This window comes from Gorilla gorilla, chromosome 22 (genome assembly GCF_029281585.2).
Source record: "Gorilla gorilla gorilla isolate KB3781 chromosome 22, NHGRI_mGorGor1-v2.1_pri, whole genome shotgun sequence".
Lineage (NCBI taxonomy): Eukaryota > Metazoa > Chordata > Mammalia > Primates > Hominidae > Gorilla > Gorilla gorilla.
Genome location: NC_073246.2, coordinates 21,740,389 through 21,759,937, shown reverse-complemented (window position 1 = coordinate 21,759,937; position 19,549 = coordinate 21,740,389). Strand labels below are relative to the sequence as shown.

The following is a 19,549-nucleotide window of genomic DNA, read 5'->3' as shown; positions in this document are numbered from 1 at the left end:
TTTATGCCTGAGGTGTCTCAATCTGAACATTTCATCAAACTAATCAAACTAATTCACATCTAATGTTATGAAGATAATTGATGCAAAGCAATAAAAACAAATTTCAATAAACCATGCAGCTAATTTCTCTAACTATATACTTGAAATCAATGGAAGTATAATGTGCGTATATGTATATGTGTGTGTGTGTGTGTGTGTGTGTGTGTGTGTGTGTGTGTGTGTGTGTGCTTAACTATATTTACATTAACCATCAATACTTCTATGGTACCTTAAGGAAAAAAAGACCCAGGACTCCTTACTTTAATTCAACTTTTTCCAGTTATAATTTTAAAAAAACCACATAGTCAATGAAATTAGACACTCAAGTTGGGTAAACTTTCTTCTTTTGTTTCTCATTTGTTTGTCTTATCAGCAAAGATTAATACAACCTGGGTGGTAGTCATGTATGTTTTCTCTACTTTTTATTTTGTAAATAGAGATAATACTTTTCTTCAACTTCTAAATAAATAATTAATACATATTAAATATGTTCTTATAGATTTTAAATTAAAAGTAAAATGCTTACATAAATATTGCTTAAATAGCCAAAAAATACTATAGGACTTATTACAAAAATAGTTTCCTCGACATACATAGTTATCCTTGATTTGTCAGACTAAACAAATTTTAACTCTTAAATTCTTCTTATGTTATTTACTTATTTTTATCTATTTAATGTACCCAAAATATTATCTTCTCCTTATTCTAAACTGTTTAATCCTGTCTAGTGATAGAATTTATAGGAAAAGAAAATTTAGGTATCCTGTGATATCACCTCACAATACCACTGCAAATACGATCTCTTCTATTTTTCAAATACCTTTACACTAGAAACTTTGTGTGAAACAACATTCAGTATTTTTATTATTATTGTACAAATATTGTAAATAATCAAGTCACTTATGACTACCTTTCCTGACTTACATAACGTTCTCTTTTACTCAATTAATAATTTACTTGTTCTTTAAAACTTTTTTCCTTTTATATGACACTGATTAATTTGAAAATTTCTGTTGAGTTCGAAAATTAGAACACCTCTCCTAAGAGAAAAGAGAAAAAAAAGCACATTAAATAATTCACCAATTCCATGTTTCTTCTTAGTGATTACTCTCCTGTATCTCTTTGAGCTGGTTAAATTTTCTGGCCACAGATCTCACAAATTGTTTTCTTTGTTTTTTTTTACCTTTTTTTTGTCGAAGACTATTTTGTTACAGCTTTTCAAAAATGGTTCTCAGGAACTAAAATTGCTGGGCCCTTGAATGTATAACAATGCCTTCATTCATTGTAATGGTTAACTGATTACTGTTGGATTATAAAGTTTTAGATGGAAAGTCATTTTACTTTGGAATTCCAAACTTGTGATAGGTATCACTCATTATGTTAGGAGGTTTACATACTTGCTTTTAACTCTAATTTACAACTATATCCATATTCCAGTGAATATGTGGCTGTAGTAGCATAAGCTGACAGAGAAAAATTTTAGCTTTATAATCTTATCCTATCAGCTCACTAATGAGATTTCATTTTTTGCTAAAACATTCAAAATAGGAAATAACAGACCTTCCACAAAGATAAGAAAATATAGGAAAATTATCAAAGATATTACTGAAATAAAATAGAAATATGATGGAAAAAAGTTAACACTGCATATCTAACAAACATTTTTACTCAAAATAATGCATTTTATTCCTCTTAAAACAAAATCTACATGCTTCAAATAGACCTCAAGGTTAGTATAACCTGCCTTCTACTTTTCTCTCTAGCCACATCTCCTGACCCTGGAGGCTGAGTTTATTGTTCTGTAGACGCTCACAGACTTTTCTTAACTTTTGATTCCATGATCTCCTTTGGTACTTTTGAACCTTAGTTATGCTTTATTACACTGGAATATATATATATATATATATATATATATATATATATATATTTTTTTTTTTTTGAGATGAAGTCTCTGTCTGTCGCCCAGGCTGGAGTACAGCAGTGGGATCTCAGCTCACCGAAACCTCTGCCTCCTGGGTTCAAGCGATTCTCCTGCCACAGACTCCCGTGTAGCTGGAATTACAGGTGTCTGCCACCATGCCCAGCTTATTTTTGTATTTTTATTAGAGACAGGGTTTCGCCATGTTGGCCAGGGCGGTCTCGAACTCTTGACCTTGGGTGATCCGCCCATCTCGGCCTCCCAAAGTGCTGGGATTACAGGTATGAGCCACCATGCCCGGCTGGGATATTTTCTTATGGAGACTCACATGTCTAGTTTGAGCCTTTTGATTTGTAAGCATTTCTATATAGTTACATTTCTTAAATTAATAGAAATGTATTTAAGTATTTGATCTCTTCCTTTTCTGAAAGGGATTCTCTGTTTTGTCCCATGCTGTATGCCCATTTCCCTCTACAGTGCTGATACATTGTAGAAATTAAAAGCTTACCTTTTATCTCTGTGACTTTTAAAACATACACACACAGACACACACACACACACACACACACGCATGCGCACAAAGACTTCCTATCTCAATTGAAGCTGTTGAATTTCTATTCCATCTAAGGTTTGTTAGATGGGTTATTTGTTTGCCTTTAGTGTTGCCTTTAGTGTTTTTTGTTTGTTTGTCTGTTTGTTTTATCACTAGATGGTAAACCTAAGAGTTCAGATTAAGTGCCATCAGCATTTACTACAATCCCTCACACTTAATGCAAGCTCTTTAAATGTTAGTGATAAAAATGAAGAAATTCAGGGCCACATTACAGAGGCAAGGCAAGTATAATTTAGAATATGTTTTTATGAAACTGTCATTACGGTGGCATTTTTAGTGTTGGTGGTGTAGATGGTTGTGTCGGAGGTGGTGGTAGTAGTTTTCATACTGTTAGTTATTTTTGATGATGGTGGTGGATGTATTGGAGGTAAGTGTAGAGGTGGTTCTCTGGAGAGAGTGGTGTTGGAGGTAGAGACAGTACATCTTTCAACTTTATTTGTTCCTTTCGATCCTCAGTCCTTATTTTGCTGACTTTGCTTTCTGGTTTTCTGATCTTTCAAATGTCACTTACGTTGTCTGTTTCTATTAATGTGTTTCTTTGTATATTCTTTGGCCCATCTGAGTTATTTCTTCTTTTCATTCTTTTACATTACTTTGACCTGTTCATTGAATTGAAGTTTAATCATTAGGCTCCTATATATTTATGCACTTTTTTTGTTTTTAATTAGAAATAATGTATTATACAAAATTGTTACTGTTGCTTTAAAATATATCTCATCTATCAGTAAAAGCACAGCAGGACCTAATGCCATTTGCTAATTTATTTTTATCTATTTAAATGCTTCCTAGGATTCATTAGAAAATTCCTTTTGAATTTTACTGTCAGTTCAGCCAAGAAAGTACACCGAGGCTCTCAAAGCCTATTTTTCTGCTTTCTGGGTCTGTTCCTGCTTCCAAAATTAATCATAAGAAAGCCAGGTGTGCAGTTATAAAAGAGAAAGCATACAAAATTCAAGATGGCTGAACAAAACCCAAGATGACTTTCATAATTTTCTGACCATTGGATGAAGAAGCATATAAAACTGTACATAACCTGTACACATTCATGATGACGCATATGATAAATTATATTTTTGTAAATATTATTTTGTTATTCAAATAAAACAAATTTGATTTTCTTATCTAGCTTGAAAATTATCAAGCCAAACGAGTAAAAGGGATAGTTAAAAATGTTAGAGTTATTTTTGCTGAAACAGAGCTATCTTGGAATTCAAACTGAGGGAAGGAAAAAGGCATTTTAAAACTGACCATTTTGCATCATTTAAATTTCATCTTATGAAGGGAAGAAAATGAAATTAAAGAATGAACATATGATAGAATTATATTTAAAAAATCATCTCACTCTGCATCACAATGCCAGACAACTCGTAAAGGTCACGTGTTTTCTAACTACAGTTTTGTGAATTCAATGAAATTCTATAACTGATTAAACAAAAGAGATCTGGTTGGAGAGAGAGAAATAAGGCAAACAGAAGACAGTTGAAGATTGTAAATATCTTGAGACTAGTTCTTTTAGTTGGGGAGTAGAAATCTCAAATGTAGATTTCATTATTTGTTTTCTAAAAAAAAACTGTCTTTCTACAACCTACATTTCAGACTTTAGTAATTGATTATATATTTTGTTTACAGGATGATTTAACTTGATTTCAGTGATTTCAACTTAATGTAAAATAATTAAATATATGATATGTGTTTATGTGATGAAATCGATCTCTCAAATTGGAACAAAAATAGCAAAACTTACTTCAAAGTTGTCTTTGTTAGAGTCTGAAAGTTTTTTGGGTATACTGAAAATCTTTTACATGTCTTAAGAATATTTACTTTGGTGGAGAAGGCTTAATTTGTTGAACATGCTTTAGTCAGATTACACAATATGTGTTTTCAAACAATGAGAAAATCTCGTTGACTAAATGGTACAGATGTTTGACTATTTCTTATTCCTACAAAATCTACTTGGAGACCAAGATTCCTTGAATCTTGTGGCTCTATATCTCATTATGACCTTGACACACAATGTATCACGCCAAAAAGTAAAATTCTATTTCATTCACCTTTGTGATGTATTTATTTCCCCAAGTATGCACTTGCTTGTAACAATGCAATCATCATATATCTCATAACTTTATACAAATAGCAGGATGTAAATTTTATTTCTCCTATCTTTCTTAAAAGTTCTCTACATGAGAAATAGTACATTACATCACGTCTCTTTCTTACTATTAATAAGGAAATAAAAATCACCATGAGAAACGATGGCAACTTTAAACATAAAACAGAATAACTAGAGTTAAGTTACAAATTAGATTAAATTTAGTGTAAACTTAATAGCATATTATGATGACTACATCCTATTTCAAGTTATTAAAATAAGTGTTCAGTTACAATATTTGGCTGAAAGAATTATTCTTTTAACAATTTGTACTTGTACTGACATAAGGAAAATTAAAATAAAATGTCTTGTTATTATCTTTGTACCACTCTAGAAAAAATGTAACATTCAGGTAAGAATAATGTTGGCTTTATCTTTTGAATGTAAGACACAGTTTAATAAATATGATTGCAATAAGAAATTATGAGACTGTTACCAAATTTCTATGTTAAAACTAAGTAATTGTTTTGGTACCAATATTAATAAATTATCATTTACCTAGTAACTTCTAAACACAATGTATGTGATCTTAAATAAAATACTGAATTTCTGTACGCCTAAGCCAGTTCCTCATCTATAAATGTGAATATTTTTAGTACCAATGTAAAAGAGTTATTGAGAGGACTGCTTTATTTATTTATTTATTCATTTATTTATTTGAGATGGAGTTTCGATCTTGCTGCCTAGGCTGGAGTGCGATGGCGCGATCTCGGCTCACTGCGATCTTACCATTCCCGGATTCAGGCGATTCTCCTGCCTCTGCCTCCCGGGTAGCTGGGATTTCAGGAGCCTGCCCCAACGCCTGGCTAATTTTTTTATATTTTTAGTAGAGATGGGGTTTCATCATGTTGGCTAAGCTGGTCTGGAACTCCCGACCTCAGGTGATCCACCAGCCTCGGCCTCCCAAAGTGCTGGGATTACAGGCATGAGCCACTGCGCCCAGCCGGATTGCATTATTTAATACAGGACAACGTTATAGTAACATGCTTGAGTCTTGGGTGCACTCAATAAATTCTAGCCATTTATATCTGTACATTTACTTTAAAAAATATAGAATTCTAAAAATTTTTCATTCTTTTCATTAATTTAGAGATGAAAAATACAAGCCTCAAAGAATCCTTTAATAAAACATTTATCACTTCCTGAGCAAAAAGTAAGGAAAAATATTATCAATTGAATTTTGATGACATAAAATAAAATAAAGCTAATTATATAAAATAAATAATATATAAAACTATTATTATAGATAGCCTAACAAAGTTTGACTATTTTGTTAGTAAGATATTTTAAGTTATTTTTAAAGTGATAATCATTAGATTATACCTAGATAATATTAAATATATTATACCTTTAAAAACTGGACTTGTTTCCTTTAAAATTTTAAGATAGTATATATGCAGCACTTTTGTTGAATTTCACAATGAGGATGATTAACATATTGTGTACATTTTTTCCCCATCTTTATGTTTTATGATTCCATTTTATATGTGCTCTTATATGTGTGTTTGTATTTTTAATTGGTAGTTTATAAATCCCTGGCCCTTTTTACAAGCATAATGAAAGATGTGCTCCAGCAAAGAAGAATGTAATTCAAATGAGATTAAAAAAAGGGATGCATGTGACAGTGGATCTATGCAGAATATGTGTAATTGGAGATCCCGAAATGATTGTATAAAGAAACCACATTTGGATTTTCGTGTTACAGATCCAATGAGCAAACAATCCAATTAGAAGTTAGATGCTGGTAGATTCTAGGTGGAGGACTTTGGGGTGGGGTGGAGGAGAGAATAGAACTGGTGTTTTTGAACATTTAAACACGTTTTAAGGCAAGTAGTAGAATTGTTATTTACTTTTATAAAATTAGTGATTACTACATAGAAAATCGTGTAAGAATAAATAATGAAAAAAATTACTGCAATAAAAAATAAAGAGCTACAAATCAAAAGAGTAATTGTGTTGTTGGACTTGTATTGATTAGTATTGCAAGAATATAATATAAAGGTTATCTGTTATTTAAACAAATATTGTCATGTACTGTGAGGGGTGGTGAGAATAAAAATGTTGATGGGAAGATTTTCTCTGCTTTGTAGCAGTCATGACATTATGTATAAAATACGTTAATCAAAAATAGCCTTTCAGTCAAGTAATCCAGAAATACAGAGACAAGGTCTTAGAAAAATATGCAAGTTAAGGATGATTACTTGGAAAGTGAAGAAGGAGAAGAGATAAGGCAGATGAGGAAAGTTTTTCACTATCAGATTTAAAGACATGTTTTTAAAACAATGAGGATATATCACACTGATAAAAAGTATTAAATGTTTAAAATTTGTACTTGGGTAAGTAATTTTCATGATAAATTAAAAGATGTAAGTTTTTTTTAAAAAAGAGCTAAAGTCTACAAGTAGCAAGAATAAAAGACATACATTTTAAAGCAACAGGGAAAGAACTCTTTATTCAATAAATGGTGCTGGGATAACTGCCTAGCCATTTGCAGATGATTGAAACTAGACCCCTACATTTCACCATGTACAAAATAATAAAAACTCAAGATGGATTAAAGATTTAAATGTAAGATATCAAAATATAAGAATCTTAGAAAAAAACTCGGAAAATATCCTTCTTGACATTGACCTTGGCAAAGAATTTTTGGCTAAGTTCCCAGAAGTATTGCAACAAAAACAAACATTGACAAGTGAGACTTGGTTAAACTGAAGAGTTTGTGCACAGCAAAAGAAACTATCAATAGATTAAACAGACAACTCACAGAATGGGAGATAATACTCACAAACCATGCATCTCACAAAGGTTTAATATCCAGAATCAGTAGGGAACTCAAACAAATCAACAAGCAAAACATAAAATAAAATAAAATAAAAAATGGACAAAGGACATGAACAGCCGCTTCTCAAAAAAAAAAAAGCATACAAGTGGCCAAAAATCATGAAAAAATGCTCATCACTATTCATTAGAGTAACTCAGGTTAAAACCACAATGAGTTATCTCACACCAGTCAGAATGGCTATTATTATAAAGTCAAAAATCAACAAACACTAGTGAGAGTGCTAAAAAAAGGAAATGCTTGTATACTGTTGGTAGGAATGTAAGTTAGTTCAACCACTATGGAAAGCAGCTTGGAGATTTCTCAAAGAACTTAAAAGGGAGCTGCCATTTGACACAGCAATCTCATTACTGAGTATATAAACAAAGGAAAATAGATAATTATACCCGAAAGACACATGCGTTTGCATGTTCATTGCCATGCTATTTACAACAGCAAAGGCATGAAATCAGCCTAGGTGCCCATCAGTGGTGGATCGAGTAAAGAAAATGTGGTACGTCTACGACATGGAATACTATAAAGCCAAAAAAAAGAATAAATTGTGTCCTTCACAGCAACGTGGACTGAACTGGAGCCCATAATCCTAAATGAATTAATGAGGGGACAGAAAACCAAATACCACACATTCTCACTTATAAGTGGGAGCTAAACATAGAGCACACATGGACTTAAACATGGGAACAAAGATACTGTGGCTACTAGAGGAGGAAGTGAAGGAGAGAGGTGTGGATTGAAAAATTACCTATTGAATACTATGCTTACAACCTGGGTTTAATATACTCATGTAACAAGCCTGCACATGTATCCCCTGTATTTAAAATAAGAGTTGAATTAAAAACTCAAATTTTATTTATAAAATAAGTAAAATTTAAAATATAAAAAGATATTTTTAAGACAAAATTTCAGTTAGATAAGAGAAATAAGTTAAAGAGACATATTGTGCAACATGGCGACTGTAGTTAATGTATTGTACATACTCTGGAAAATTGCTAAGAGGGAAGATTTTAAATGTTCTCACTACAAAAATTACAATTATGCATATGTTAATTAGCTCAATTTAGCCATTCCACAATGTATGCATATTTCCAAACATGTTGTACATGATAAATATATTCAATTTATATTTGTCAATCAAGAAATTTTAAAGTAACAAAAAAGATACGTTTTAAGCAAGCAATTTTCTTTCTGAACATACACCATTATGTTCCAAATCAGAGTTGCATTATGTAATGTGTTTCCTATCCAACACATGCAAAAAAGTTTTGTTCATGTATCCTGCTTCAAAATAATATTTTCTATTTGTTTTGCAGATATTTTCTTCACTAGCAGTTATAGTTATTGTATACATTGATTGAAATAACATCATATGTCTAGCAAAAGAGTGCTCAGATTTACACTTTATTTCATAAAGATTTAAAAATATTTAAACACAAACATGCTTGTATGAATGCATATATATCAACTATTTATTCAATTTTCAGACAGTTCAAAGTGCACCTGTGTATTTTCAGACTGTAGTTTGGAACTACAATCTCACATCTAAGAATCTGAGAGAAAAATTTGCACTCATCAGAAAATTGGATATTTCTACTCTCAGAATATACTACTTTTGAATTATAGTTAACATTTTCTTCACTTGCTTCTTTGAATTTTAGAGTTTCTCTTTTGGTGTACCCAAATCCTATGAATGCATTGAAGATAAAATTTTCTTTAAAATATAGATAGTTATAATCTATTTTAATCCCAGCTAGTAAATGTCCTAATTAGTATTACTTAAGACAAATCACTATACCTTTCTAGTAATATGGAAATGACTCATAATTAAGCAATACTGGTTTCATTATCATTGCAAAAAGAGAGACAATAAACATCATTAACAACATCTATGTTCTTTTTTATAGAAACAAATTCCTTTAAAGAGATAATAGGTTAGGAAAGTTTATTTAAACCACGCCATCCATCTGCATGACTACATTAAAGACAAGCTTAACAAATTCAGATTTATGTGTGTCAAATTCAAAACCTGGTTGAAGGTAGATGCATAAAGTCAGTATTTTCAAAACAAAATGATGTACAAAGTATGGTTTTGATCCTTACATTTTGGCGATGAGATCGATTAATATGATTATATAAGAGATAATTTACATTAGCCTCAAGCTATTTGGTTGATGTATCTAGAAGGAATATAATAAAAAATAGAGCACATAATACCTAAATATTATTACTAGATTTCTAGTCCATATAAGTTTTAAACAGTTTTTCCATTATTTTCGCCTTTTTGGGATGCAGTTTCTTATTAATGCATGCATAATTAAATAACATTCCAGGCTGCTGAACTTTAGAACACAACAGAGATATGCAATTATATTTGGGTAATTCACTTTGAGAAATTGCTGGCATGTATTATAGTTCTATCATTTAAACCTTCATCCTTTAATTTCTTCTGTTGATAATTTCGATTATTTTATATTGCCAATAAGTCACTGATGACTATACCAGTGAGATTTTGTTATAAATGTTAGTCAGAGTAGCAAATTAGCTTAAATAATGTACTGTGCAAAGGCAGCAAATTTCTGTAACACCAAGAATAAGCATTTAATATTAACTTTATATGTAGATTATTTGGGTGCAGGTGTCTTGTTCAACTTAGTGCAATCAGATTTGTGCATTACTCAAAGATATGCTCAAGCCTTCTCTCCATGTCTCTCCCTCTTTTTCTTCCTCTCTCTCATTAATTTTACTTTGTTTTGTTTTGCAGTTTAATATCAGTTATAAATATATTGCTGTAATCAAATGCTTTGTAGAGTTTTCTGTAATACCTGATCAATTTATAAAGCAATTATAGTGACTTTTTCACAATTTCCCTTTGTTCTATCTTTATTTCCCCTAGTAACCACTCTTATATCAGTTCCAAACTGATTATCTTTACATTTTCTCTGAGACTGGCCCAAAGTGATGTGCCAGATTTCAATACTTAGAGAACTCTACACATGGCCTTAAGAAATTCTGATCAACTACGCTGTATGCCTTTTAAAAATACAAAAACCACACTGTCTCGTATCATCTGATTTTGGATAGTGTATTGCATGTATGAGCTTTGTCTCTTAAGTATGTTATTCGTGACACTTATTAGAGTTTTCTGTATTTAAAATAGAAATCTCCAAACCAATTTAAAATTGCTTGTGGGCATGAATCAAATTTTATATTTCATTTGAACCACATGGTAGGTACCTCACATAAAGCTAATCATTTTGTCAAGTCAATCTAGCAATCCCATTCAATTGTTATTTATTTAACCATTAATGATTGTCTACCTATTTTGTGTCAGACACTGCATTTGTGGGATAGGTATGTTTGTCTCTAATGTCATGAAGTTCTACTAAGGTTCTTAGCAGCAAGTAAGCAATTGATTACTGTGGTGGCATATGTAAAAGCATATTTAAAATTTTATAATATAATATAAAATTATATAATGTAAATATAATATAATAAAGTCTATGCTTAACAAAAAATGACTGCTATGTGGATTACATTTTTAAATTTTTATTTCTATTGTGTTTGTTATCCTAGTCTGTTCAGGCAGCTATAAGCTATAAAAAATATTATAAACAGCAGAAATTTATTTCTCACAGTTTTGGAGGCTGGGAAGTTCAAGATCATGGGAATGGCAAATTTAGTTTCTGGTAGGGTCCCCTCTGTGGTTCACAGATGGCTGTCTCCTCAATGTCCCCACATGGTGGAAGGGGCAAGGGGCAAGTCCAAGCTCTCCTGGACTGTTTTTATAAGGTTACTAATCCCACTCAGGAGGGTTTCACCCTCATGACCTAATCACCTAACGAAGGCCCTAAGGCCCATCTCCTTAGGGTTAGGATTTCAGCACATGAATTTGGGGGTTGGACATAAACGTTCTGTCTATAACAGTCATCAATTAAAATTGATGCTATTAATGTATATAAAAATTATAAACAGGATTATTAAAAACTAGTCAGAAATGTTGAGTTGCGGGAATATATAATAATTAACACACACACATACAATTTAATCTGTGAAATGATGGAAACTTTTGCCGGGCACGGTGGCTCATGCCTGCAATCCCAGCACTTTGGGAGGCCGAGGCAGGCAGATCACGAATTCAGGAGATCGAGACCATCCTGGCCAATACGGTGAAACCCCGCCTCTACTAAAAATACAAAAAATTAGCCAGGTGTGGTGGTGGGCGCCTGTAGTCCCAGCTACTCGGGAGGCTGAGGCAGGAGAATGGCGTGAACCCGGGAAGCAGAGCTTGCAGTGAGCCGAGATCGTGCCACTGCACTCCAGCCTGGGCGACAGAGCAAGACTCCGTCTAAAAAGAAAAAAAAAAAAAGAAATGATGGAAACTTTTCTTGAGTAGCACTGAATTGGCAGACTTTCCTTATTCAAAAGCCAGGTGAACTATAAAATAACCTTGTAGACTCACAACAAGTGAGTAAAAAATATACAGAAGAGAAAGGCAACGTTCAGCATGTCAAAAGGAGGTAAGAATAAAGAAATCCAATTCTGATGAAAATTAGCAGAGACAACAGAAATATACCAAGATTGCATTTGATAAGAAAATCTTAAATTCTGTGAAAATAGAAACAGACATGGCTAGAGGTAGAAATATTAAATTGGTAGTGAGGGAATGTAAACAGCAAAATGAAAAATCGTGATATATAGACATGCATTTTCAATCAGATTGCAGGTGACATGATGGTTCATTTTAGGTGACAACTTGACTAGGTCACAGTACCCAAATCTTTGGTCAAACAATGTGAATACTTCTGTAAAGGCAGTTTTTAGATGAGGCCAACATTTAAATCAGTAGACTTCTAATAAAGCAAGCTGCCTTCCATAATGTGAGTGGGCATCAACCGTTCAGTTGAAGACCTCAAGAGAAAACAGATTGAGAGCCCCAGAGAAAGAGGAAACTTTGTCTCCAGATTGTCTTCCTACATGAGCTGCAACAGTAACTCCTCCTGGCATCTCCAGCCTACTGGCCTGCCCTGCCAATTTTGGACTTTGCTGGTCTCCCCAGTTCTGTGAGCCACTTTCTTAAAAGAAATATCTTGTAGAATTTGGATGTGCATCTGGTAGAATTTCCATGTTCTCACTTGTAAGTGGGAGCTAAATAATGAGAACACATGGATACATAGAGGGGAGCAACACACACTGAGACCTACCGGAGGTGGAGAGTGGGAGGAAAGAGAGGAACAGGAAAAATAACTAATGGGTACTAAGCATAATACCTGGCTGCCAAAATAATCTGTACAGCAAACCCCCAAGACATGGATTTATCTACATAACAAACTGCACATGTACCCCTGAACTTAAAATAAATGTTAACAAAACATTAACAAAGACCTTCCTGCTTCTCTCTCTTCCTTCCTCACATATATATGGGTGTGCGTGTGTGTACATGTGGGCATGCGTGTGTGTGTCTATACATACATGCACATACACATATAATGAAGAAAAATTTCATATCTATGTGCAATGAACTGAATGTTTGTGTTCACTCAAAATGTGTATGTTGAAATTCTGACCCCAAAGTGATGATGATATTTAGAGGTGGGGCATTTGTAACATGATTAGGTTATGAGGGCACAGCCCTTGTGAATGGGTTTAATGTCCTTATATAAGAGACCACAGAGCGCTTTTTTCCACTATGTGAGGATATAATGAGAAGTTAGCAGTCTGCAACCTGGAAGAGAGCTCTCACCAGAACTCGAGCATGCTGATACCCTGATGTCAGACGTCCAGCCTCCAGAACTCTTAAGAAACACATTTCTGTTGTTTACAAGCCAACCAGTATACGGCATTTTATCCCAAACTGCTTAAGACAATATATCTACACACACGCACACACACACACACAAACACACACATACACACACACATCCATTGGTTCTGTGGTTCTCTGGCTAATACAGTGACAAAATCAAATAATGATGCAGAGTAAAAGTTCCATACAAAAATTATCTAGTTAGAAATAGGGACTGAGATGATCACTAATGAAGTACTATGAAACTGTACTGTCATTTTGCACTTTATTGCTCCCTATTATGTAGCTGAAAATGAAGTTAACTATATTTTTAATAACTGATTTAGTAATTTCTAGGGTGTGCTACACATTCGAGTATTAGTCTGGTTGCTCTCTATTTCCTTCCCCTTATATGTGGAGGTCTTTCTGATAGAATACAAACATATACCACATACACTTATATATATGTGGTATATATATACACACAAGTATATATATAAACTTAAGAATTTGTGTACACACACATAGACACACACACAGATCAAAAGAATCACCACTAGAGAGTGTTTGTGCTTAGAACCTGTTTCTAATATAACAAAAATAGAGAGGACTGGGTATGGGGAAGAAAAGCAAGAGGAATGAGGAGCAATTGCATAAAGAGAAGAGAAGGCCAATCTGGAGAATCACATTACAGGAGACCTAGGTGGAATTTGGAATCACATTCCCCATCTATCCCAAAGTCCTATTCTCTACACAACTTGCCAATTTAACAGATCTGGATTCTTGTGAACCACCGTGTAAGAGTAGGGGCCTTAACGACACTAGTGCAAATGGTAACATGAAGGGAGAAACTGCCACACTAATTGATTTGGATCCTGTAAGAACCACTGGAGAATTTCTTAGTGATTGGTTGTGATGCTAGAACCATAGATACTAGTACATAAAAAGCTTTTATTATCATTGAAGAGATAAGAAATGCACCTCTGCCTGTCTTATAGAACGGATGCCTGGCCCTAAGGGATCTTAACTCTCAAACCTAGTCTTGATACTTCTTTTTATAGTGAGCTGACCAAGCAGTGCCATATTTAAAATGCTGCTCTAGAGAGATGTACTTAGCAGGTCTTCATCATTATATTATTTTCACAGTGGCTGTATACTCAACAGTTTAGGACTCAGGAAGTTAATGGGTGGAGGGCATTCCTTGCATAAAATTCTGTGTTCAACATTAACATGATCAAATTTATTCACTGGTACTTATACATATGTAATGTAGAATAAATAATTCCATGACACCAAAGGTGAGCATGGAAGATTCACCATGCATCTACTCTTATGCCATCACATACTTTGTGCTATCTTATACATTTCAAAAATAGCTAATCTACAAATGTAAAGACTATGATTCACCTAAAGATATTATATCACAATAAACTGGATTATGCTCATTTCTATTAAATTCATGTTTAACACTGCTAATATTAACTGCATAATAATTCTAAACACAAACTACATGCTGATTCTTCGTGTTTTGTATATTTATAATTTTTACATTATAGCACTTTTTAAGAATGCATTGATTTCGTATTTTATAATCATGATCAAAATGAAATAGAAAAATAACCCCCTGCCTCGCCCTTCCGGCAGCTCCTGCAGCCGTAGCCCCGGCCGTGCGCCCCGTCCTTGGTGCTGCTCAGCGTGCGCACCGGGTCCCTGGGGTCCCAGAGATGGCTTGGCCTCCTGCGGCCTCGCAGGTCCTGCCCCTGTGGCTGTGGCGCGCTGCACACCAAAGGAGACTGTTGATATCCTGAATTGTGAAATTGAGGAGGAGAGGAAAATCCAGAAGCGTAAAACCCTTCCTAAGATGTCTGGAGGATGGGAGCGGCAGTTAAATGGGACAGAAGCTAAATTAGTGGGAAAAGCTGCCAGGGAAAGATCGCTGTCCCTTTGAACATTAACAACAGCATCCCACCGACACTTGATGGTAAGGAAGAACCCTCGAAAGGGCAGCAAGTTGGAGAACAGGAGCCTGAATTGGCATCACCTCCCAATTTCGTGGTTCAAGTTATAAAGAATGGTGGCAAGAAGGCCCTTGTGCTGGACTGAAACTACCCAGAGGATGAGGGTGGGCCGGAGAGAGAGGTTGAGAGTGGCCTTTTCTCTATCAGGGAAGTAACTTTCAGTCCAATGGGGAGTCTCAATGAAAGGACACTAATTTTACACTCAACACAGATTCCCCGGACTCGGCCTTATATGACCACCTAATGGATTTTCTTCTGAATGGAGGGGTGGCCAACCCTTTTGCCCATAAGCTAATGGAGCTCAGCACAGCCCTGGAGGAGCAGGAGTACATGACTTTTCTTGAAGACCTCAGAAGTTCTGTCAAGAGCCAGTAGAACGGACAGACACTGAAAGCCATAGTTTTATGGCAGGCTTTGGCTGGTGAACAAATCCTACCCTGAAGCCAGACACATGTGCTTTAAAATGATTGTCATCTTAATACCACTGGGAAAAATAGCAAATTTAAATTCTTTCTTTTGTGCTCCCATTTATTATCATTTGTTTTTTCTGTACAAATCTATTATTTCTAGATTTTTGTATAACACGATAGACAATAAAATGGGTTTGTCTCCTCAAAGACAAAAAGAAAAATAAATATGTCTGAAATTTTGTGGCAAAATTACAAATAATTAATTCACCAACTCCAATGCTTTCTATATTAAGCATGGTACGTATATCTTCAATATATTCACATGTAGAACTATGTCACTAGGTATACATTTATATATGTGTATGTGCTCTAAAATCACTAGTAGAATGGAAAAAAATTAAGGTAATAATAAAAATGATCATTAATATAGTAAGCCTATAAAATAATTATGCATACAATCTTTAATGTAGCAAAAAATCCTGGAAAATTTAGGACATATGTGTGTATTTTGTGTGTGTGTGTATGTGTGTGTCTGTGTGTAAACTGAATCTGATTTGTAGAGAAAGTTGAACTAGTCTTAATGTATCTTTTCTTTCTAGTAGGAGCAAGCAAGGTGAGAGGGTTGATAATGTACTCAATAGCTGAGTAGTTGAAGGCATTCCTTTTTTTCCTCTTCCATCTTTTCCCTTTGTATTTATTGTGTGGTGAGTTAATAAAACTTTGCTATAATCAATGGTAAAGAATAGAGAAAAAATATATAACTTGCTCACTTTTTTTTTTGCTAAAAATTATGCTCACAGAATTAACATCTAAGTTTTTGGTTGAAATTAAGCTTTCTTAATATTTATTATTGCAATGTCCTTACTTGTGATATTTTTCAATTAATAGATGTCACACCACACAACTGAATATACTATGTAATAATAATAAAAATAAAATAGCAACTGTAATCTTCATTCTACATGGTTAGGAAGACACAGGCATTACATGCTTATTTTCAATGTCAGCCATTAAATATCCAGGAACTGGAAATGTTATTAAGCTAAATAGAGGTTTTGACTGAAATTAGACACTTATATATTAACAAGCATGTAACATTAATTAATATAACAGAAAGCCAGGATTATCTGAAGTCTAAACTCTTCCACATCCTGTTTAATCTATTTGCTACCTTCAAAAGAACTTGAGAAATACATGATCAATTTACTTTTATCCTTCATAAATAGTTTAATGTAGGGTTGAATGTTAAGCAGGAAGATATGCATTCGACCCCATCATGAATCTGAATCAGTAAAATACTCTGAGAATACCTTTCTCGATGAAGCAAATTAATTTCTCCAGGACAGCAGGTAATTTAGTTAATATCTTTTCTGCCTTTGCACACAACACTCTGCTCTCTTGAAACATTTGCATTTACCTTGCAGAAGGAAATTGCTCATCTCCAAAAACCTTTACTCAACAGATTCATCATGCATTTATACACCAGATCCATCTTAGTTTTGGATTTATACATCCTCAAAAACAATTATTTATGCCATATATTTCCAAACTTTCTGAATATTTCATATACTTTTGGCTCAAAACACCTTAGCAATTATCAGAATGAATCCATTATTGTACTATAAATATGCAGATATTCACTTTATTTTCCAATTTAATGAACTGTATATTATACTTACCTGTCAAATTTCCATTTTAGGAAACTCAATAGGGAAACCAGAAGATGCCGTTAACGTACTTTAAGGAGTAAAAACAAAAATTAGTATAAAATGCTGTCCTGACATTGATTCCACATAAAAGACTTTAAAAGAAAATAAGCAGCAGAATATGTTATAACAAGAGACATAAATTGTTATTTGTTTTACTTAACACAGCTCTGCAATCCACCAGTTTATGAAGAAGTACAGTTATACTCTCAATATCAGAGTTTGATGTCATTGATTAAATAATATGCCTGTTAACATGTAAATCAGCAGTAGTTTAAGCAACACTATAATAAACAGATTACTATGAGCACATTAGGTAAGTAGTACCATTAAAGTTCCTAAGGCTCTCTAAATATTGTAATTTGGGGAAAAATGTAAATGATAGTTCACTGGTTTTTATACAATATTTTCTGCTTTATGCAACAGAAAAAAAAGAAAGAATCTTATAACAAACTACTTGTGAACATAATATATTGGAAAGTATATTGTGAGAAATTTTTACCCAAAAGATTTTATTTTTAAACTCTTTGGTTGATACACATACATTGCACATCAACATTATAGAGAAACACAAGAGATAAGTGGAAGGAACTTGTTGAAAAATAAAGCTTGAGAACTGCTTATAAATCAAAGTAAGTTTCAGATTGTGACATTTCATTGTAAATGGCACTAAAACATTAAGAATACTGTTGTAACATTATTGTTTTGTCTTCCAACTAAATGACATCATATATAAAAGCTTTAAACAGAGTAGTTCCAGGAAATAAGTATTTCTCTCTGACCAGACAAGTTTAAAGATTTCTGAGTTCTAACTTCATCTCTAAGAGGATTTTACTCTCCAGCTTTGCATTTGACTATCTGCAATTTGCAAATGGTATATAACCTATATTTTCACTAATGTATTGAAGGAAAGAGGATAGATAACACTTTTGTTCCTAGCTATAACGCTGTGATTATTTCTATGCTATCCTAAAATATAAACCTCTCAGTAACTTTCAGCTTTCCTATGCTTTTTACACATTAAATCAAATGACACTTCTTTTTGCGTTGTTTCAAAGCAGCTTTTTAATTTTATGTTACCTCAAAAATCACATTATGAAACAAGACTAGCGTACAGGTAGTATGTGTGGTAGAGTGAGGGGGAAAGACTGGAACTCCAGCGAATAAGAGTGTGGAAAAGAAATTCAGATACAGGAGAGTGGAAAAAGAGGTGTGAGACTGAATTTTCTCAGGCAGGTTTTAAGGACTCAATTCATCCAGGAAATCTGAGCATCATATGCCTCCCAGAATTGTCTGCTTAAAGAAGATAATCTGGGACATTTGTCTCTGGGCTCCCATTCTCATTTGGTTCTTGTGGGGAAGGAGGTAAGCTATGAACTCAGTTCTGTCTCCTGACTGCACTTCTCCCTTTGTTTACTCAAGAACCTGTGGCAGAGAGCAGAAAAATGGACATCACACACTCAAATTGTTATGCTGAAAACAGGTTTGCCTAGAGACGGGATGCTGAAAAATTAAAGGATCTGCCACACATAGCCCCACTTTTCATAGTAGTCTGTAAATAAGAACAGACAACACCATCATCTCTTGCTGCCCCCCATCCCTTAATTAAATATGCCTCACACATTATTTAAGACATATCATGAAATCAGGGTTTCACATGAAAGAGGTCTTACCATCTAACCTTAGAAAAATCTCATTTTATTTTTACTTTGTGCATAAGAGGAAGAGAGACAGAGAGAGTGACTGAGATTAATAGGAAGTATTGTACTTTCTAGAAAACTGTTTTAAATATGAATTAAAACTTTTTTAAAAAATTTTATTCATTTTATTTATTTATTTATTTGTTTTTGAGACGGAGTCTCGCTGTGTCACCTGGGCTGGAGTTCAATGGCTCGATCTTGGCTCACTGCAACCTCTACTTCCCAGGTTCAAGCAATTCTCCTGCCTCAGCCTCCTGAGTAGCTGGGACTACAGGTGCCATGCCACCATGCCCAGCTAATTTTTGTATTTTTGGTAGAGATGAGGTTTCACCATGTTGGCAAGGATGGTCTCGATCTCTTGATCTCATGATTCGCCAG

General features: G+C 33.8%; 1 pseudogene; it reads left to right on the top strand.

Annotated features, from left to right (window-relative positions):
- Positions 1-14,957: 14,957 nt before the first annotated feature.
- On the top strand, positions 14,958-15,730 carry LOC101153511 (complement component 1 Q subcomponent-binding protein, mitochondrial-like; annotated as a pseudogene).
- The last annotated feature ends 3,819 nt before the right edge of the window (positions 15,731-19,549 follow it).